The sequence below is a fragment of the Microtus pennsylvanicus genome, chromosome 4, assembly GCF_037038515.1.
Source record: "Microtus pennsylvanicus isolate mMicPen1 chromosome 4, mMicPen1.hap1, whole genome shotgun sequence".
Classification (NCBI taxonomy): Eukaryota; Metazoa; Chordata; class Mammalia; order Rodentia; family Cricetidae; genus Microtus; species Microtus pennsylvanicus.
This window is the reverse complement of record NC_134582.1, coordinates 100,498,573-100,522,065: the sequence shown is the minus strand read 5'-3', so window position 1 is coordinate 100,522,065 and position 23,493 is coordinate 100,498,573.

Here is a 23,493-nt window from a genome sequence, read left to right as displayed (position 1 = left end):
TATTCTCCCTCTGCCTTTTGGTTAGTTTGGATAAATGTTTGTCTATTTTGTTGATTTTCTCAAAGAACCAACTCTTTGTCTCATTGATTCTTTGTATTGTTTTCTTTGTTTCTATTTTGTTGATTTCAGCTCTCAATTTGATTATTTTCTGCCATCTAGTTCTCTTGGGTGAGTTTGCTTCTTTTTGTTCTAACATTTTCAAATATTCTGTTAACTCACTGGTGTGGAATTTTTTCCAGGTTCTTTATGTAGGCATTTAGTGCTATGAACTTTCCTCTTACTGCTTCATTGTGTCCCATAAATTTGGGTATGTTGTGTGGTCATTTTCATTGAATTTGAAGAAGTTTTTAATTTCTTCCCCTCTTTCTTCCTTGACCCATTGATGATTCAGGTGAGTATTGTTTAATTTTCATGTGCTTGTGTGCTTTCTTGAATTAGTGTTGCTGTTGAATTCTAATTTTAAGTCATAGTAATCTGATAAAACACATGGGCTTTTTTCAATTCTGTTTTGTATCTGTTGAAGTTTGATTTGTCCCGGACTCACGTCCTGGACCCGCAGAGGTCTTAGGCTCCAGCCTACTCCCTCCGTGGTCGCTCCCTTGTACCTGCTCCATTGGAGTTCGCTCCCTCAGGCCTGCTTCTCTGGAGGTCAGGGTAAGTGTTCTCTGTGAGCTGGTTCACCTCTTCTGGCCCTCGAAATATGGCTGCAGCCTCTGGGAGGGCCAGCATGGGAGGATGCTCCGGTAGGAGCACCTATGACTTGCCACTACAGCTGTCAGCTGAGACAGAGCCAATGAGTGTCTCCGCTGCTAAAATATCAAAACATTGTGGTGTTTCAAGCCACAATGAGCTGAGATAAACATTGCCTGAGATGGTGACCATGACTCTATTTATTGGCATTTTTGAGACAGAGTTTCTCTGTGCAGTGCTGGCTGTCCTGGAACTTTTTCTGTAGACCCGGCTGGCTTCAAACTCAGAGATCTGCCTGCCTCCGCCTCCCAAGCCCTGGGATTAAAAGTGTGTATCACTATTGCCTGGAAAAAATTTTATTTTTTGCTTTTAAAAAATAAAGTTGCTTTGGGACAGGTAAAGGTACAGTCAGAGCCAACTAACAGCAGTGTGTGTGTGTATGTTTCCTGTTCAGGTTCTTTCACAAAGCCTGGAATACCCACACTAGTTTACCTTCCCTTGTAGTTTAACTGCTTATAGTGGCCCCCATAACCAGAGTATTGCCCACACTATGAGGCTGTCTCTCTCAGAACTTACAAGCGCAGAAATCCTCAGCCAAGGACCAGCTGAGAGAGTATAGGATGATGGGCCTTTGTCTACATAGCAGATGCAATGTCCTATGGTCTGGCTGCAGTTGGGCTTCACTGTCCTGTCTAGCTTCCCCCACCCTTTGCCCTCTCCTGCTTCCTTCCCTCCCTCTTCCTGGTATATGTCCTGTGTGAGTCACTTACACAGGGTCCCATCAACACACTTTCTTATTTGCTAATATTCTTCCTCCTAAGACACTAGGAACCATCTTTCATTTTCTTTTCACATTCTTGCTTCCAGGGCAGTATGTAGAGAACCTTATTGAAAATGATGGGGGGAAAAAAGTGCCTCTTCAGGCACGTGCGAGGGCTTTCCTCTTCCTTCTTGCCAGTTGCCAGTGCATTTGTGCTGGGCTGGACTGTAGCCTTGTTTGCTTCTGTGACCACGTGCCTTTGTGCAAATTAGAGATCTTATAGATAGCTTTCGCAGTGACCTTGCCAAACAGAAACCTTTGCTTTGTGGAAACTGAAAAACAAGGCATCTACGTGTGGATTGGATTTAGTCCCAGAGTCTTTAGAACTCCATATCATCCTCAGCAATGACACGGACAGCCACAGAAATGGAAAAGGCCTTTGGAATAGAAATTTCAAAGCAAGACAGAATCTAATACTGTATGTCCAAGGGGAGCATTGTTGTGCTATGTTATAGTATACTTGATAATATTTTTCTTTAAAAGTGGTGTACAAAATGTTAGGATATCTGTGTTTTACAGCATCCTACCTTTGACCCTATTCTTTATAAAGGCCACTTATTGGTGATATTCAATCACGTCAGAGAACCTGAACTAACATTACATCATCTAATAGTTTTTTTTTTCCTTCATGCTCCAGGAAGCAGGGAAACAGCAGTTCTGTGATGGCATCAAGTCATGATTGTTCCTGATCACCACATTCCCTTCAATTTTTCTACTTTTTTTTTAAAAAAGACTAAGTCTAATTGTGTAGGCCTGGTTGACTTGGAACTCTCTATGCAGACAAGGCTGGCCTTGAACCCGCAGAGATCTCTTTGGCTCTGCCACTCCTGTGTTTGTGTCCATCAAGGTCAGAAGAGAGTGTTAGATTTCCTGGAGATGGAGTTGCAGGCAATTGTGAGCTGTCCAATGCAAGTGCTAAGAAGTGAACTTAGGTGACATGAGATGCCCTTCTGTATATGTGTTGTTCTTATTGGTGAACAAATAAATATTCTTTGGCCTATGACAGGGCAGAATATAGCCAGACTGGGAGAGCTGGAGAGAGAGTAGGTAGAGTCAGGGAGATGCCATCCTGTTGCCAAAGAAAGAAAACGCCCTGAACCTTTCCGGTAAGTTGCAGACTTGTGACAATACACAGGTGAATAGAAAATGGGTTAATTTAAGATGGAAGAGTTAGCTAGAAATGTGCCTGAGTCATTGGCCAAACAGAGTTGTAATTAATATAGTTTCTCTGTGATTATTCGGGTCTGGGTGGCCAGGAAACAAAGGCATAATCTCCATCTACACTTAGGTCCTATGCAAGAGCAGCCAAGTGACCTCAATTGATGAGCCAACTCTAGTCACAGCTTGTGGGTTTGTCTTTTTTTTATTTATTTTTTGTTGTTGTTTTATTTTGTTTTGTTTTGTTTCTGTGTGTCAGAAATTGCAACTTTTGAGAAGGATTTTTCCAGAAGGCAGTATTAGCACTGTTGTTTGTAGAATCCATATGGGAACCTAACAGGAAGTAGGGCCTCTTGGGGAGGTCCAGGGAAAGGTTGAACTCTTCCATGCTTTCACTTAATTCCCCCATCTTTATTGATTGTCCTCATTTAAGAGTCGGTATTTCTTGCCAGATTTTTTAGAATCTATTGGTCGTCTAGCAGAGCAAGAATCAGCAAATGACAGCCCACAGACCAAATGCGGCCCCCGCAGCACACTACAGTTGTTCCAACTCACCATTCTAGAGCTAATATTAAGGAACAAGGACAGAGCTGAGTAATTGTGACATGGCACATGGCTGACAATGCTTGACATATGTGTCATCTTAGCATTAAAGGAAACATTTTCTGACCCATGCTCTGGCTAGAATCTAATGAATTCTATGCAGCCCAGGGTTTACATAATGTGCTACCAGTGAGCTCTGCCAGAATCCGGCCGCATCTCGGAGTCTGTGTCATTATGTATGCCTCTTACACACACAGGACCACTTAATCCCCACAACGATCCTTTGATTGCTCTTTGCAGATGAGGAAACTGAGGTTCCATATCCTATCTGAGGCTGGAGGGTGGGGAATCAAAATGAGACTTGAACAATTCAGTCTAAAACCAACTCTTCCCATGCATCTCTGCCCCTGAGTACTGCACTGTTAAGCTCCTTACATTTTTTCCATTTTTTTGTGGTGGTGGTGATGGTAATTGAACCCAGGACCTCTTGAATATTAGGCAAGTGTCCTACCACTGAGCTTTGCCCCCCAAACCTTGAGTATTACATTACTAAGCCTATTTCTCCTCAAGGATTTTCTGAGGAGCACTGATTTGATCCTTGCTTTGAAACTGGAAGCATGAAAATACTAAAGCCCATTTCCCTATATTAATAAAAAGGAAAACACTAGGCACATCTGGCATTGGACAGACATGTTTTTGGCCCTTCTAATCCTTAAAACATGTGACGACATCATTGGCCTAATACAGCAGGCCTAGCAGGGATTCTCTAGGCCTCAGTGATCTGATGCAATCTGTCCTTTATTCTTTGTGCAGAGGAACAGGCAAGCGATGTAGAATTACTTCTTTTACAAGACCATTATATAACTCCATTGGGTTGATCAGAAGCATTCAGTTGAAAAGAGAAAGTGGGCAGACTTTCCCTAGTGTATTTCTTCTTTACCTTTGAACATATAAACGCTAAAGCAGCAATCATCATTTTATGATGTCCAAAGACTTATTTTTTTAAGTGCAGGTAGCTTGTGTCGAACAGGTAGGTTACCCACACTCAGACTGCGGTGTGGGGTGGTAGTCCCGCCTGGTTTGGCAGGAAGGAACTGACAGCCAGATGAGACTTAGAAGAACTGGAAAGACAGAGGCACAGAGAGTAGGAAGAGAGGCGATGATAAAACAGACAGGGGGTGAGACAGATGGCTAGGTGGGTAAGAACACTGAGTGAGAAAACACAAGGACCTGAGTTCAAATCCCCATAGTTCCTATGATAATTTGGGGGTGACCATGTATCTTAGTTAGGTTTCTATTGCGATGACAGACATCATGACCAAAAACAGCTTGGAGGGAAAGGCACACGTCCAGGTAACAGTCCATCAGTGAAGGAAGTCAGGACAGGAACTCCAGGCATGGTTCAAAGCAGAAGCTCTAGAGGCTGCCGCTTTCTGGTTTGTTTCCCAGGGCTTACTCAGTCTGCTTTCCTACATCACCTAGGACAACATGTGCAGGGGACATACCACTCCCGGTGGGGCAGGTCCTCCTCTTTCAGCTAGCAATCAGGAAAACACTCCACGTATTTGCCTACAGCCCATCTGATGGAAACATTTTTTTTTCTCAATAAAGCTACCTCTTCCCAGTTGACTCTAGCTTGGGTTAAAATACAAAAAGGTTATTGGGTGTGGGGCTGGGAGACCAGAGATAGGAGGATGCCTGGGACTTGCTGGCTACAAGCCTAGCTTCAGTTTCAGTGAGAGACTCTGTCTCAAAGAAGTAACTCAAAGAGCGATAGAGCAGGACATGTGACATCCTCCTCTGGCTTCTGAGGACACACGGATGAGTGCACACACCACACACATCACCGCACTCATGAGTGCGTGTGCACACAAAGTCAAAACAAGAAAAAAGAAGCACAAATCTTCCTGCAGGTGCCCCCATGAGCCTTTCAGGCCCAGTCAGGATGTATGACATGGAGGCGGAGGGTGACATGGCTGTGAAGCCAATCCTTGTTGACACCTCACATTTGAGATCATCACTGTGGCTGTTTCATACCTGGAGGATGCAGCCCACTTCTGAGGATCCACCAGGGAAATAAGCAGAGAGAGAGAGACACACACACAGCAGAACTTCAAAGAGGTCAGACATGTTATTCAGATACCAACACGAAGCCAAACAGCTTCAGAGGTGAAGTTGTTCATCCAAGGGCCTCATAGCTGGGGTGCGGTTATTTACAGGTTGGTTTGTTTTCCTCTGGGTAGGATTGGGCAATCTGTGTTTGCTGTACTTCCAACAGGGATGTGCGGTTCCTGGCTTGTGAGGCTGTTAATTGACAGCTTCTGTCCTACAGAATGCAGGAGGACATATTGAAGGCCTTGTGGGCCGAGAGGTCCCCTTATAATTACATTTCTGCAAGTCTCCCTTTTCCTCCCAGGTTGTTTTGAGTCAGGTCCTTGTGTCCTAACAAGTGACAGGTGAAATTCACACCCGGCAGTCTGTCAGAGTTAGGCACTGTCGCAAAGGTTCCCAGAAGGCTATTTCTGTAAAGGTGCAACATTTGTTTTGCCAAATGACTTTGAACATATTTCCCATGATTTTGAAGACCCTTTTAATAGGGCCTAAAAGCCAGCTAACAAATTTGGCTTCATGTTTGTCTATTTGTTTGTTTAAGACAAAGAGAGAGAGATGAGAACGTAAAGTTGGGTAGGTGGAGAAATGGTGGAGGATCTGGGAGGAGTAGAAGAAGGGGAATAAATATGATCTGAATGTATTGTATGAAATCTCAAAGAAGTAAAAAAAAAGTTTTAAAAAATTGCTGTAGAAGATAGTAGAGAAAAATGATCTTTCTCTTTTTTTCTTCTTTCTGCATATTTTTGTTTCTTGAAATAGGGTCCTACTAGGTAGGTAGCTCTGGCAGACCTCAAACTCATGGCAATCCTCCAGCCTCAGCCTCTTAAATGGTGGAATTATAGGTGTGTGCTACCAGTCATCTTAGCACACATGATTTTTTAAAAGATTTATATGTTTGTGTGTGTAGGGTGCTGCACTCCAGTACACGAAGGTACATATGGAGGCCGGAGGTCAATGTTGGATGTTGTTCCTCAGGGGCCATTCACCTGGTTTTTTGAGCCAGGGTCTGTCACTGGGCTCTGGGGTTTGCCATTGAGCTAGGCTGGCTAGCCAGAGAGCCAAAGAGATGATCCTCTTATCTGTGACTTCCCAGTGCTACGCACCACCTGGTGCCATGTGCCACCAAGTTCAGCTTTTTCCCCTGGAGTCTATGAATTGGCGTCAAGTACTCCTATTTGCACAGAAGGCACCTTACTGACTGAGCCATATCTTTAGCCCTCCCCGCACCCCTTTTTGAGACAGGCTCTCATGTATCTCAGGCTGGCTTTGAACCTGCTATGTAGTAGGAGTGACTTATACTTCTAATCCTCCAGTCTCTGCCTCCTCAGTACTGGAAATGCATGTGTACACCACCAGATCTGGTGTCTGAAGTGCTAGGGATGGAATCCAGGGCTTCATGGGTGTTAAAAGAACATTCAACTAACTGAGTTATGTCCTTCACCCTGATACTGCGATTATTATATAGACCTATTAAATTAGTTATGACATCAACCTTAAGAGCCCAAAGCACTTCTATCATAATCACCATGGGTTTCTTTTTGTTGTTGTTTCAAAGCCCTGCAACAGGACAAACGCACTAACACATTTATTAATTATCTTTATTTTTGTTCTGCTAGTTTCATCATACCTCTGAAAGGAATAATAATTGCAGAATTAGTAGGAGTGTCTAATGATGCATTTAATGAGAGAATAATCAGGTGATGTTTCATTTGTGCCAAACAGATTGCATTAAGCAGAATAAACAAAGACATTCATTCTAGAAACAAAACTATAGACAGGTTAGAGTCGAGAGAGTTTATGATCTGTGTGACCAACTGAATGACATCGAGTGGCCATGGGGGAGAGCCATTTGATCTGAAGGAAGGTGGCTGAATACTGCTTTTTTGGCTCATTTAGAATAACATCGTGCCTGTGAAGTTACAGGAAGGTGGTGTGGTTGGCTGACTCGGTAAACTTACAATTTCCACCATCACAAACATGGCCGCTGTTGTAGTCCATTTTCTGTTACTATCACAGGGTCCCACAGACTGGCTATGTGCTGCTGTCGCATAGTTCTACAGGCGGGGGAGTGTGCCACGGGTGTGTGTGTGGGGGGTATCTGGTAAGGGCCTCCCTGCTGAATCACAACATGGCAGAAAGCCTCACGTGGAAACACGAGAAGTGGGGGAACAGAGCGCGCTCTCAGAAGAAACAGCTAACACCCTCACAGGCAAGAACAGCAGTCCATTCACAGATGCAGAGTCGTGAGCGTCGCCACCTCGAAGGCTGCCGTGACAACTGTATTTCAACATGAGGTGGGGACCTGCAAACCGCTACACATGACTCACAAACAACAACACGAGGATGCCTTGACGTAGGGAATAATCAATAGCGGGATGAGGACAAACAGAACACATGCAGGGTGACTTTGTTTTTATTTTGTTTTTAAGTCCTAGAGTAATCAAACCAATCCATCCTTGGGCATAAGAATGCAGAGGCACCCTCTGGAAGGCTCCTGGGTCTGATTCATATTTATCAACCTTCTCCAGGTCACCTGCCCCTAAGGCCAGAACTAGTTCCCTGGTGTTTTTGATTTAGGGTGTTTATTCAACGCCCAGTGCCCATACCGTGTGAAATGAAGTTTAGACAAGTGGCTTGATGATGAGAGGCCACGGTCCCCAGTGTGGGGCAGGTAACACTCTGGAGACACACGTATACCAAAGTTCTTGGGGTAGCTCTGGGCAGCTCAGGAGTTATACGGTGGCAGCTGTTTGGAGAGGGAACTTTAAAGGCATGTCATGGTGTCCTCCTGTAGCCAGGAAAGGTGGATTTCCCACTGTGCAGTGGGCTAATGTTTCATCGAAGAGAATGAGACGTTTTGTTCAGACATCTGCCCGCCTGTTTCCTGCAGTTAGAAGACTAAGGAAATGCATCCCAGTTTCCAAGGCCTAACATCCGTGCCCTATGTCAACGTGAGGAAGGGACACCAAGGATCTAGGAGGCAACCCATTGTTGGCAAGACCTTGACTTTTGCATCGACTCACGCAGTCGATTGCAGAGCGTTGGCCTCCGCACGGTAGGACAGATTGAACCGTGATCTTTGAAGAGTGATGGATGTGAGGAAGCCAGCAGATGGTTTAGAGGGATCTGGCCAAGGCACTAATAGCAGCGGAGCCAGCACTTGCAATTGCTGAGTCAGCTGAAGCCCCACACGCTGCACAGACGAGGGGGGTGGGCGGTTCCAAGGTTGTGTAAGGACAGCCGCAGTGCAAGTCCCAACTGGGCAAAGCAGATTTCACCTAATCTCCTAAGCGCTTGTCCCCAGTGCCCAGCCCCACAGAGCAGAGCGAGTTCTCCAGGGATGACTCCGTTCATGTGGGCAACTTCATGCTCCTGAGGTCTTATATCTCAGTTTTGGGTGGCATCTGGAGCTTACCAAATTTGGAAAGTCTACATGTGTGGAAGTTGGATTCGGATACCAACTTTTTCTAAGCCCTTTTTTTAAAAAAATCAATCATTTTAGCTGTGTATATAAAATAAAACTGGATCTAATGAAGGAAAACCTGATACAGGCAGTTTCCAATCAGGATGGGAAGTATTGGGTACCACGTTCTCATGTATACACACAAACACACACACACACACACATACACACATGCACACACTCCCCGCCTCCAAACTGAATATCCTTTATTTAAAGTCCATGAGACCAAGTGTTTCAGATTTTGAACTGGGACTATTTGGCTACTCACAGAGAACTCACGCGATAGCTTAGGACTGGAGCCAAGAGGAAACAGTAAACTCATTTCCACTTCCTGTGTAACTCATACACATAGCTTGAAGGTGATTCTGTACAATGTGTTTACTGTTCCTGCACCTTGACCCCAACCTACCATGCGAGAGGAGGTATGAAATTTTCTACACGTCAGTGCTCCAGAAGTCTCAGACTTTGGAGCATTTTGGGTTGCAGATATTTTGATTAAGGATGTTCAACCTGTGAATATATTCCTGGACCCCAACCACAAATATTCTCATAGGCTCCACTCTATAGATTTTTTTTAACTCTTTGTTCTTTGCACTTTGGGGGGCCTGCCACCCAACTCCCAAATGAAACACAAGGAGTCTTATTCTTTTTTTATGAAAACCTGGCCTTAGCTTGGCTTATTTCGAGCTAGTTTTTCTTAAATTTATCTTTTGCCTCTGGGCATTTACCTATTTCTGTATATCTTTCCTTTTCTTCTTACTCCTTGCTGTGTAGCTGGGAGACTAGTCCCTTGAGTCATTTTTTTCTCTTGTTCCTCTGTCTTTCCTCCTAGATTTCTCCTCCTCTTTTATTCTCTCTGCCTGCCAGCCCCTTCCATCCTTTCTCCTGCTTTGCTATTGGCTGTTCAGCTTTTTATTAGAACAATCAGATGTTTTAGACAGGCAAAGTAGTACTGCTTCACAGAGTTAAACAAATGCAACATATCTTTGCATCCCTAAACAAATGTTCCACAGCATAAACAAATGTAACACACCTTAACTAATATTCCACAGCACCATTCCAATCACTAACTTTTCCAGGGAGGTAGCTTATTAGTATTTTTATTAGGATAATGTTCACCTAGAGGGATAAAACTCATCTAAGGGAGCATAAAAAAAAAAAGAAACAAGTTTTTTCCATGCAGGCTGGGAGATGGCTCTGGGTAAAATGCTCGAAGCATAAGCTTAGAGTCCAGCTCTCCAGCATTCATTTAAAAGCCAGGCCCGGTGGCATGAATCTATAACTCTATCCCCGAGGGTGGTGGTGACAGGCAGAGACAAGTGAGTCTCAGCACCTAACCTAGCCTGGTTGGAATGGTGAGCTCCAGTCCAGTTTAAAAAGGAAAGGTAAAAAGTGAAAGAGAAAGACCCTTGTCACCAACCATGTATGGATGCATGGGCAAGCGCACTGGCATACAGGTGTGTATATGACGGGCGCGCGCGCGCACACACACACACACACACACACACACACACACACACACACACACGATGACTGCTCCAGCCATCTTGTCTAGACAAAGGAAGTTGAAATGCAGACAGGAATAATGCCCATTTCACCCATTTATCTGCTTCTCAGGGCCTTGAGCTGGGTCATGTGGCCGCATCCACCTGCTGGGCCACATCTCCAGCAGGCAAGGCAGAGATGCCCTGCAGGCACTGAGAGCTTCCAGTGGATCTGCTACAATTCATTCTGGAATGGAGAAGAAAGTCCCAGCTCCTGCTGCCTGACTATCATGATTGGGACGGTGTTTTCTTAGGCTTCTGTTGAAAGCAGTCACTACCGTTTGGCTCTTTGAGATAGCTTCTAATAATGTTTATCTAAGAATCAGGACACTCCATCAAGAAGATTAGCCTGTGAGTGGTGGCAAGGCCTGGACTCGGACGAGGTATTTTAGCAACGTTCAGTCTGAACACGCCCCGGGGGTCCTATCTTTATTCTCTAACAGTTCCACTACACCTTCCTTCAACAATGCATTAAATTTTGCTGAAATGAAATCAGGAGTGGAAGCTCAAGCGCTGACGACAGCCTCCCTGGGCAGGACATATGGGAAACTGCAGGATATCAAGGTAGCCTCGGTGCACCACAGCGGACCAGCAATGCGCGTTTCTAAAGGAATCCTTTGGAAGAAGCAATGGCAAAGCAATCAACAGTTTACGAACTGCTAAGAGTCTGAGTCAGGAACCTGCATTCCTGTGTGACTTTGCTTCTCTCCCATGTGACTATAGGCAGGAGGTTAATGTCTCTGGGATTTTAGCTTCTCTGTGTGTGAAAGACTGTTGCTGGACTAATAGACTTGCTTATTTATTGCACAGGTCCTACCACTGGCTTGAGATTCCCTGCCCCTGCCCCCCCCCCCCATTTTTTTTTGACATGAAGTTTTGCTACACAGTTCAGGCTGACTTTGAACTCATGATTTTTCTGCCTCAACCTCCCAAATGATGGGATTACAAAGTATGTGGACACAACATACATGTGTATATATACACACACACACATATAAATAAAAAAGTAACTTTAAAAACGTTATTTAAAAAGAACGGTTTGAAGACTATGTAGTGGGAGACTTATGCAGCTTTAACATGAGATAACAATGGATTTATTTGGTGTGTTAGTAACATCACCGAATGCCAACACCATGAGCTTTACCACCTCAATCTGTAGTGCAGCTGAGCAGCACTGTGGGCTCTGATTTGGGGCTGTGATCATGACTGACATCCATTTGAAAAGTGTTCCCAGGTTTTCAAACTGATGTTCTGTACCCACTGACCAACAGTTCCCATCCCCCACCCCTTTGGGCTCTGGCTATCACCAATCTACTTTCTCTCTGGAAAATTGACATCCGTGTCCCATAAAGTAGAGCCTCATTTGCCCTGGTCGCTGATTGCCTTTTTTAAAAAAAAAATTATATTGTACTGATTATTTATTTGTGTGTGTGTGTGTGTGTAGCCATCTAGATGGTCCACATTTCCTTCCTTCCCTCCTTGCTTTTCTTTCTTTCATGGGGAAAGCTTGGTGAGTTTGTGTGTGCCATCCTCATCCAGACGCCATCCTAATCTCTGTGCATTCCACTTTTAGCATGTGTGCTGCTGAGCTGGACACTGGCTTATCACTTAGCATAATGCCCGAGATGTTTGTATTGTAGTATGAATTAGAATTTCATTTCTTGCTAATGTAGAAATGTGTTTCATTATATTGCTGTTCATTCCCATGTCACACGGCTTGTCCTTTCATACACGGATGGACATTTGGGTCATTTTCCCTTTTGTTATTGTCAATAATACTAGTATAAGTATGAACATGTAAATATGAACATATAAATATTTCTTTGAGATCCTTATTTCAGTCTTTTTGTTGTTGTTTTGTTTTTGCTGGGGTGTTGAGAGAGGTCGTAAATAGCCCAGGCTGTCCTTGAACTCCTGAACCTCCTGCTTTTGCCTTATAGATGCTGACATTACAGTCATCTGGCCCTCTGCTTTCCATTATATTCAGTGCATGCCCAGTGGTGAGTTTGCTGGACCAACAGGCAATTCTGGTGCATTCATTTTGAAGAAAGAGACAACAGAGGCTAGGGATTTTCTGTGACTTCCTTTTGCCCCTCGGTAAAGGCCTACGTCAGTTTAATGTGACTTAAGCTTTCTTTTTTTAAATTTATTTATTTATTAAAGATTTCTGTCTCTTCCCTGCCACCGCCTCCCATTTCCCTCCCCCTCCCCCAATTAAGTCCCCCCCCCCCTCAGCCCGAAAAGCAATCAGGGTTCCCTGTCCTGTGGGAAGTCAAAGGAACCCCCACCTCCATCCAGGTCTAGTAAGTTGAGCATCCAAACTGCCTAGGCTCCCACAAAGCCAGTGCGTGCAGTAGGATCAGAAACCCATTGCCATTGTTCTTGAGTTCTCAGTAGTCCTCATTGTCCGCTATGTTCAGAGAGTCCGGTTTTATCCCAGGCTTTTTCAGACCCAGGCCAGCTGGCCTTGGTGAGTTCCCAATAGAACATCCCCATTGTCTCAGTGTGTGGGTGCACCCCTCGCGGTCCTGAGTTCCTTGCTCGTGCCCTCTCTCCTTCTGCTCCTGATTTGGACCTTGAGATTTCAGTCCTGTGCTCCAATGTGGGTCTCTGTCTCTGTCTCCTTTCATCGCTTGCTGAAGGTTAATATCAGGAGGATGCCTATATGTTTTTCTTTGGGTTCTCCTTATTTAGCTTCTCTAGGATCACTAATTATAGGCTCAATGTCCTTGGTTTATGGCTAGAAACCAAATATGAGTGAGTACATCCCATGTTCCTCTTTTTGGGTCTGGCTTACCTCACTCAGGATAGTGTTTTCTATTTCCATCCATTTGCATGCAAAATTCAAGAAGTCCTTGTTTTTTATTGCTGAGTAGTACTCTAATATGTATATATTCCATGCTTTCTTCATCCATTCTTCCACTGAAGGGCATCTAGGTTGTTTGCAGGTTCTGGCTATTACAAACAATGCTGCTATGAACATAGTAGAGCATAACAAAGGAGCGTCTGGAGGCATTACCATCCCTGACTTCAAACTCTACTACAGAGCTACAGTATTGAAAACAGCTTGGTATTGGCATAAAAACAGAGAAGTCGACCAATGGAATCGAATAGAAGACCCTGACATTAACCCACAAACCTATGAACACCTGATTTTCGATAAAGGAGCTAAAAGTATACAATGGAAAAAGGAGAGCATTCTTCAACAAATTGTGCTGGCAAAACTGAATGTCAACCTGTAGAAGAATGAAAATAGATCCATATCTATCACCATGCACAAAACTCAAGTCCAAATGGATTAAAGACCTCAATATCAGTCCGAACACACTGAACCTGATAGAAGAGAAAGTGGGAAGTACTCTACAACACATGGGCACAGGAGACCACTTCTTACGTATAACCCCAGCAGCACAGACATTAAGGACCTCATTGAATAAATGGGACCTCCTGAGACTGAGAAGCTTCTGTAAAGCAAAGGACACTGTCGCTAAGACACAAAGGCAACCCACTAACTGGGAGAAGATCTTCACCAACCCTGCAACTGACAAAGGTCTGATCTCCAAAATATATAAAGGTCTCAAGAAACTAGACCGTAAAAGGCTAATCAACCCAATTATAAAATGGGGCATTGAGCTGAACAGAGAATTCTCAACAGAAGAACTTCAAATGGCCAAAAGACACTTAAGGTCATGCTCAACTTCCTTAGCGATCAGGGAAATGCAAATCAAGACAACTTTAAGATACCATCTTACACCTGTCAGAATGGCTAAAATAAAAAACACCAATGATAGCCTTTGTTGGAGAGGTTGTGGAGAAAGGGGTACACTCATCCATTGCTGGTGGGAATGCAAACTTGTGCAACCACTTTGGAAAGCAGTATGGCGGTTTCTCAGGAAATTCGGGATCAACTTACCCCTGGACCCAGCAATACCACTCTTGGGAATATACCCAAGAGAGGCCTTATCATACAACAAAAGTATATGCTCTACGATGTTCATAGCAGCATTATTTGTGATAGCCAGAACCTGGAAACAACCTAGATGCCCTTCAATGGAAGAATGGATGACTTAAGCTTTCTTTATTGCAGGAAACAGAATAGAAACAGACAAATGGGACTGAAGCAAAGTAAAAGCTTCTACTGGGCAAAAGAAGCCAATGAGAAGATGACTGTAGATTGGCAGAAAACGCCCACAACAGTCTGTCCCTGAGAAGGGGTTAATGCCAGAATAGAGAAGGAACTCCTGAAATGCAACAGCAAACCCCCAAATAACAAAATTAAAATATAGGCAAAAAGCCAGCTGCCTTGGCATTGTCTAAATTCCCAGTTACTTGGAAGGCTGAGGAAGGGGGACAGCTTGAAGCTAGGACCTAGGCCAGCCTGGACAACAGGAGGCAAAAAACTCAAAGCCACAAGACAAAAGAGGGTACAAAGCACCCAGCATCGCATCCGCTCAGGAAGGTGACCTCCTCCTTCCAGTTAGAATAGCTGTTAACCAAAGGATAAAAGAAAAACATCGGGAAGGAGATGGAGAGGTGGAAACTCATACACGTCGTTGGTGGGACTGCAAATGATAGCGGTCACTATGGAAAATGGCACAAAGGCCCTTGGGCGATGAAAAACAGAACAATCATGTGATCCATCAATGCCACTGATAGGTGGATATCCAAAGAAGAACGGTAGAGGGATGCAATATCTACTGCTTCAGCATCATGAGTTGTAGTCAAAAGCTGGGCACAACCCAAATGTCTGCCAAGGGATGAGCACACAAGGGTATCAGGAGCAGAAGTGATACAGTGAGCGTGTGTATTAAAAGGGTATTTATCAAAGTGGCTTACAGGCTGTGGTCCAGCTAGTCCAACAGTGACTACCCCCCAGTGGAAAGGCCAGGAACTCGGTGATGTTCAGTCCCTGAGGCTGCAGTCTCAGCAGACCCAGTCTGGGGCTGGAGTCCCAGAAGATTCCTGAGGGAACAGCTGGTGTTCAAATTACACTGAAATCTCAAAGAAGTAGGTTCTAATCCCAGTAAAAGAATGGCTCGGCAGCAGGACAGATGAACTTGCTAGTCAGTGTGAGGGCAAGCAGGCAAAAAGGAAAAGAAAAAATTTCTTCTTCCATGTTATTTTATGTGGGCTTCCACTAAGAGTATCCAGATTTAGGGTTAACTTTCCCATCTTAAATGATCTAATCAAAAAATAATCCCTCATAGACTTACCCAACTGCTTGGCTTTCAGTTGATTCCAGATGTCGTTAAGTCGAAACCAAAATTTCGCCATTACAATCAAGGAAATGCAATATGTACACACCCTAGAATATTATTCTATAGCCAAAAGAATGAAATCTTGTCATCTGTAGCAACTTGAGTTGACCTGGAAGACATGGTGGTGAAATAAACGAGACACAAACCCGGCATGATTCCACCCATGAGCTGAATGTTAAAAACGTTGGTATCCTAAAAACAGATCTAGAATAGTGTAGTGTTTGCCAGATACTGGGGAGAGTAGTAGGGTTACAGGGTGGGGAAATACGGTAAAGTAAAGCAGGCAAGCATAGGGAATAACCTGGCAGTCGGGGACTCTGCCTGGCTTGGAATATACACACTCCCTTTTCCTAGCAATGCACACAATAACTTGTTGGCAACCTGGGACCTCCCGCTGTGCACCCACATGGGATATGTCTGTCCCCTTTATGCAGTGGAAATAAGTCACTCCCTCTTATTAAACCCATGATAGTGCCCCATTTCCATCCAATGACAGCCTGGAAACATCAGGGAACCACTTTGATTGCCCAGTCTGGCCGGAACTGGTTTGGGGTGCATGGAAAATAAGGCAAACTGTGCCCCCCAAGTGAGCTTTAAGGAGAATCCTTTTTTACCATCTTACGTCCGTGCATAATTAGGTGTGCATATGATTAAAATCAAATGCATCATGGGAAGAAACTCGTGCAGTAGAAAAAAATGTTTGTGCAACTTAATCTACCAATCGAAACGGAACTACCCAAACCACATTCCTTAAAAATCAAACTCCTTCTTCTCTTGGCCCCCCTCCAAAAGGAAGCCGCAAACAATACTCAGGGCCTTTGAATGCCCTCACTCATGTGGCCTGCTGTCAATCTTGAAAATGCATTTCTTTCTGATTTTTACTAGCTCTTTCCTTTAATAGCATTTCCTTGCTACTTCTGCAATTTGTGTGAGACTTCATTTCAGTTCCTTGAATAAGAGGTCAAGAACCTGGAGACACCGAGTCTGGACTCTGACCACTGGTAACTAAAGGACACAGAGTCCCATTATACAGTAAAAATGTTTTGTGTACTGCTTCATAGAAGGGTAATTACAGTTAGCAATATTCTGCCACATAGTTCAAAATACCTCGAAGAGATGATATGAATATTTTATTCCAAAAATGTGGCAAATATTTGTGTTGATAGATGAGTGAAATAGCCTGATGCGACCGCTACACAACACACGCAGGCATCTGGGTACCACACTGCACTTCATAAATGCGCAATTATTGTGTCAACTAAAAAACACCCTGCACTGATTTCACCATTAGCATCCTGAACAATCTCCCCATCCCCAACCTGAATCTCTAGCGAATGTCTTTGAATCCCTAGAACAGGCCATGTTTCCTTCTTTTCCTTCTGCTTTCTTCCTCTTCCTCTGCATCCCACCCTCCTCTTTCTTCCTTTCTCCCCTCCCTCCACCTTCTTACTCTTCCTCCTTATTCTTGTTCCCTGTCTTTCTCCCCTTCTCCCATTCCCCCTTTACTTATTTTTTTTTTGTGTGTGTGGGGGAAGGCAGCACTCAGGAGTCTAGGCTAGCCCTGAATTCATGGCAGCCTCCCTGCTTCAGCCTCCCAAGTGATGGGTTCCAGGTGGAGATCATGTGGCCTGGTTTGGGTTAGGTTTTCTAATGTATCTGTCCTTCCTCTGTCTCATGAATTCCCTGAAGGACTGTAGTTCACTGGTCCATGTTTCTTTCAGAGCCACAAGTCTGACAGGGGCTTGATGCATCTTAGGTAAAACAATATTGAATAAGTGAACAAAGAAGACGAAGAAGGCTGAAAATTTTGCCCATCGCTTGTGATAGAGTATTATAAAATGTAAGTCAAGGCAAAAATTATTTTTCTGAGGGCAGACAGATCACCTGAATGTGTGGTGTGGAGGTCTAGAGCCTGATGAAATAGAGAACCGTGGCACCCAGAGCCTGCCAGAGTGATGTTGGATATTGCCTTTGTCACTAACTGCGTGTTAGTGACATGTTGGAGGACTATGGTTCTCTCTGTCAGTGGAGTGCTTGCCCAGCTTGCACCAAGTGCTGGCTTTGTTCCCCAGCACTGCATAAAGGAAACATAGAGGTGCATATAATCCCAACACTCAGAAAATGGGGTCAGGGAGATCAAAAGATCAAAATTATCCCTGACTACATAGTAGATTTGAGGCCAGCCTGGGAGACATGGGACTCTGTCTCAAAAGAATAAATTAGGGCCGGGGAGGCAAAGTGCCTGCTACTCAAGCATGAGAACTCGAGCCCCACCCTCAGCCCTTGTGTATAAGGCTGGGTATAGTGTGTGCATCTAGAGCCCCAGTGCTGGGGAGATGAAGACAGGAAGACTCAGTGTCTAGGGAGAACTCATTGGTCAACCAATCTAGAAGAATCTATGAGTTCCAGACCCTGTCTCAAAAATCAGGTGGAGTGGAATCAAGGAGGACCTATAACCCTAGCCTCCATATGCATGCACACCCATGAATATACATTTACACCCACAAACAAAAAAGTAAATATCAGTTACTATGTACATTCCGTTTTTCAAATTCCCTAGTCACGAGTCGGGTGCTCTGCAGGAAGCAGCTCCTGCCACCGTCCTCAGTGGTACAAACAAACGTAGGACAGTCCATCATCGCAGACACCCCTGAGTGACAGCTCTGCTGAGAAGTGCTTGCCACACCTGATGCAAGCAGAATATTTAGAGTATCCCAGATTCCAAGTCTTGCTCTTTCGAGCAAATCTCCAAATGAAGCCAAATGTCTTTGGAGATCACAGAACTGGATGAATCTCTGGATCCAAGACCCACCCTTGCAGTGGAGAGGATGCTGTAAGCCTGCACTTATTACCTATAGTCCATGGTGGAACTGATATATATTTTTTTGAGGCAGGGTCCTGGCTGGCCTGGAACTTACTACATAGATCAGGCTTGCCTTGAGCTCACAGAGGTCCGCCGGCCTTTGCCTCCAGAGTGTTAGGATTAAAGGTGTGTGCCTATGATAGATACTGTAAAATCCCTGGAGGAAAAGAATCTCCCGGACCTTAGTGCTAGCAGCAGGTCTCATGTGGTTATATCACAGTGTGATCCTCTTGTCTGTCACATTTCCTTTTGCAGTGAGGCAAATGGTCAGAGTCATGTTATGACCCAACTCTAGCAGATGTTCTACCTCCCCTTTAGAAATACCCTCAGGGGCTGGAGAGATGGTTCAGAGGTTAAGAATGCATAGTCCACTTCAGAGGGCCCAGGTTCTCAAGTGGGGTTCCCAGTCCCCACATCAGTCTGGAGGCTCATAACCACCCTTAACTGCAGCTCCAGGAACATATGATCTGATACCTCTGAGGACACCTGCACTCCTGCACACACACACACACACACACACACACACACACACACACACATATAATTAAAAAATAACAAATTTAAAAAGTCCTGTGATATGTTTTATACGGATGGACTGCTTTTTTAATGGACCTATTTGGGTGTTATATAACATCTCATGTTAATACTAGACCTTAATTCTTTTCCCTTTATTACCAGATATTTGGGTTGTTTCCATTTTCCTCTATTAGAAATAATGTTCATTTTAGTGGATATTCACACCCAGAAACAGGACTCCTGGGTTGTAAGACACCCCAATTTTCAACTTTGTTGTGTTAATTTAATCTCTTGTAACAGTAGGGTTTGAACCAGGGTCTAAGCATGCCCAGTTCTGCACTCCGTGTTTATTGCAGCACCGTACACTGTGTTACAAACCCAGGCAGCTGACACTTGCTATCCATTTGTGTTTTTCCGGTGCTGCAGAGACAACCCAGAGCTCAAGGGTGCTGTCAAACCATGATCCAAAACTGTCTCATCAACCTTCACACTGGATGTGTGTGGGTTTCTGAGCCTCACATTCCGCCATTGTTTGAAATGGTCCTCATTTGCCCCAGTAGTGTGGGTTTAAGTGATTTTGTTTTCCATCCCAGGGTGGTGTTCTCTCTCCTCATCCTCATTTGGCTAGCTGTGGGCTCTCTCTGGTGAACTTCCAATACATATCCTCGCTCATTTCCTATCGTATTGGTTATTATGTCCTCATTGGTGATATTGAGGCAAATCTACTTTCTTGGTGTTTTGGCTGTGAGCCTACTCTTTAGCAGTTGAACCATCTTCCCAGCTCCATTTTCTAAATACTATTTTATTAAATACAAGACCTGTGCCCAAAAGCTCACCTTTTCATATATAAAAACAAATGCTTATTCTATACATTCATAGAGCTGTGCATCCAACACCACTCTTTACACTGATTTAAAATTTCTTTATTTTCTTTTTTTCTTCGTGTGTGTGTGTGTGTGTGTGTGTGTGTGTGTGTGTGCCTGCCACAATGCTCACGTGCAGGTCGCAGGATAACTTGTAGTTGTCAGTCTTCTCCTACCATGTGAGTTCCAAGGTTTGAACTCAGGTCACCAGGCTTGACAGCAAACACCCTCATCCACTAAGCCATCTCGCCGGCCCCAACTATTTAATTTTAAGCCATCATCTTTGTGACTTTCCAAATAAAGTTTATATTCATTAATTCATTTCCTTCCTCCCTCACCTACTAGCCCTAGGCAATCACCAATCTAATGTCTCCTGTGGGACAATGGTCTTTTATCCCGTGGCTTGTATTAATTTTTAATAAAATGCTGATTGGCCAGTAGCCAGGCAGGAAGTATAGGCCGGGAGACCAGGCAGGAAGTAGAGGTGGAGCAATGAGAATTCTGGGAAAAGGGAAGTTTCAGTCTGCAGCCATTACCCAGACACAGAGCAAGCAAGATATGACTGTCTCGCTGGACAAGGTACCAAGCCATGTGGCTAACACAGACAAGTATTATGGGCTAATAGAAGTTATAAGAGTTAATACAAAGCCTGACATACTATGCCAAACAGTTTATAGTTAATGTAGACCTCTGTGTGATTTCTTTGGGACTTAACGACTGCGGGAATCAGGCAGGACAGAAAAACCTGATAGATTTGTTTATTTCAGACACTTCTCATAAACGGAATCATTCAATAAAGTCCACAGGAAATAAGATGGCAGCTCACTGAGTTGCAAGGTAATTTGGTTTTTTAGAATTATGTAAGTAGCCCACTGTGCTTAGATGCATTTTCCTTGCATTGAAGTGCTATTTTTTCCCCTTCTACTATAAGTTCTGATGAACAAATATGTGTTTTTAAATCCTGATTTCCTGTCCCTGGTATCTTTCACCTTCAAGGATTCCTGGGGGATCCAAACCTCCCTTTGAAAACCATTGGCCCAGAGCAAATTGTAGTCTAAACACAGCCCTTGTGAGAGCAGAGTGAACATTCGGTTTTGTTTACATTTGGCTGAACTAAAAGGGGTCATTTCAAGAAAGAGTCAAGGACCAGAAAAGGAAATGGGCTGGAATGAGTCTGAAATATTTAATGTTTAAAAATCAAGGATGCGCGGGAGAGCTTCCAGCTATTGTCAATGACATGATGGAGGGAAAAAAATCAAGTGTTCAGGTATCCAGCCAAACCAAAGTTCCTTTAAGGACAAAAAAAAAAAAAACCTATAAAGCACATATTTTCATATGTATATAATAGAGCATATGCTACAAAGAAACTGAACATGTTTGCCTCAAGGTCCCTCTGGGAAGTTCATCCTTTGAGAACTGCAGGACGCACTTGGGGGGGGGAGGAAGAAGTGGTCCCTAACCAGACTGAAAATATATACACAGGGCATTTCGAGGATTGGTTAAATGGCAGAGCCTGCGAACTCCGAGTAGCAAGTCGAAGATAACGTCTGCATATTTTGCTTTTCTCACTCTTCCAAAACAAGCAATGGTGGCCATTGATTTTCCTTGCACATTCTGATAGGCAAGATGATGTTTTAATTTTTTTTTTTTAGAAATTTAGAGTTCAGCTTGCATTATTATTTCCAGCAGCAGTCTTTTTATGTTGTGGTACAATTTATGGCAATATATGTTTCAATATTAATGTGGCATGATTTCCCCTCTAAGAGATAAACTCTAAAGATGCCCATAACTTCTCCAGCATCTCCCACAGCTCCAGAGGGGCTTAGCAGATGCTGCGTGATGCCAGACACAGATAATGGCCATGGACGTGTTAGACAGGCTGACGTCTTCTCCTAGGAAGTGTGCATCTATCAAGATCTGTCAACATTTGGTAGATCTGAGTGCAAACGGGCCTGCAATATAAATGCAATATATTTTGTGGACTTGAAGCTCCCCCTTATTTCTCACCAGTTGGCCTCATCTTTTTATCCTGCTTTTAAGGAGAAAATTGCCCAATCCTCTCGTGGTTCCTTGAAGTGAGGGCAAGGAAATTCATGAGACATTCATTGTAACACTTCCGTAACCTCAGCTAACAGTGGGAACACGATCTAAAACAGAGAATATTTTTTTTGAAGAACTGAAGTTTATTACTTTCTGGCACATTCATAAACTAAAGCTGCAGACAAGGTGTTTTCATGTCAGGGGATACTGGTCTGTGTTTATGTCTCATTTGTGATGGATGGTGAAGACGCGCACAGGATGCCAACGTGCTGGAGGCAGCTTGTGCAAAGACACCCGGAAATACAAATCCTCTTATTTTCTTTAGGAACTGGCTGATTGAAATGTTTAAAAGAGGCAAGCAGCAGCACTTTAAAGTATTTGAATGATCAAGGTTGGGTCAATAATGCCCAAGGTTGTAGGGATAAGCCCAGCCCATTAGGGGGCGTGTTCACCTCGGGCTAATGTTTACTTATAAATCTAGCTAGTGTGAGCCTGCCACCCTCTCTGCTTCCCTGTTCTCCACGGGAACTGGTGGTTCTGTAAGTCTATTTCCCCATTAAAGCTGTATATATTATTACAATCTGTCTAAATTCATTTACGCCGGTACACAAGGTTTTTTTTTAATTTATTTATTTATTAAGGATTTCTGCCTCCTCCTCGCAACCGCCTCCCATTTTCCTCCCCCTCCCCCTCCCCCGATCAAGTCCCCCTCCCTCATCTGCTTGAAGAGCAATCAGGGTTCGTTACACAAGGTTTAAACCACAGATACTCACCAAAGAAACCAGCAGGGACTTGGGGTGGAACTCAGTGGGTAGAGTGCTTGCCTGGCATGCAGGAAGCCTGGGGCAGGGTAGGGGGAGCTGGAGCAGGAGCAGGAGCACCAGAAGCTCAGCATGCTGCATCATTTCCTACCTAGAAAAATGGCAGTTACCACAAGGCTGCTACAGATTGATCCTCCTACAACGTAGTTTCAAGATGTCATTTCCTATTCAAGAAACAATATCGTTGTCTCTCCAGCATAACTAGTATGTCAATGCTCAAGGGCCACTGTTATTTGATCCTTCTTTAATTATGTTGCCAGCCTGGTCCCTCACTATAACAGAACACCACATAGGCTTTCCCAGGCCAGTCTAGACACCATTACCCTTTCTGTGTCCTCACAGTGCCCCTGGGCCTTGCTCATGATGGTTCCTTGTAAGACAGGCACCACGTCTCAGTCACGTTTCCAAATCCCAACCATACTTCTAAGGCAAACACACAACCAAATTTCTCTTCCTTGGTCATGATCAAAATTGATTTTCCTACGGTGGCAGGCTAAATCATGGCCCCTGCCAACGAACCCTGATGTGGGAGTGTCATATATCAATCTGTTGATTTCATTGGTTAATAAACAAACTGCTTGGCCTCATAGCTTAGAACATAGGTGGGTGGAGTAAACAGAACAGAATGCTGGGAGGAAGAGGAAGTGAGTTCAGAGACTCGACAGCTCTCCTCTCGGAGGCAGACGCCTCAGAGAGACGCCATGCCCTGCTCCCGGGCAGACACACGCGATGAAACTCCGACCCAGGATGGACATAGGCTAGAATCTTCCCGGTAAGACCGGTGCTCACAGATTATTAGAGA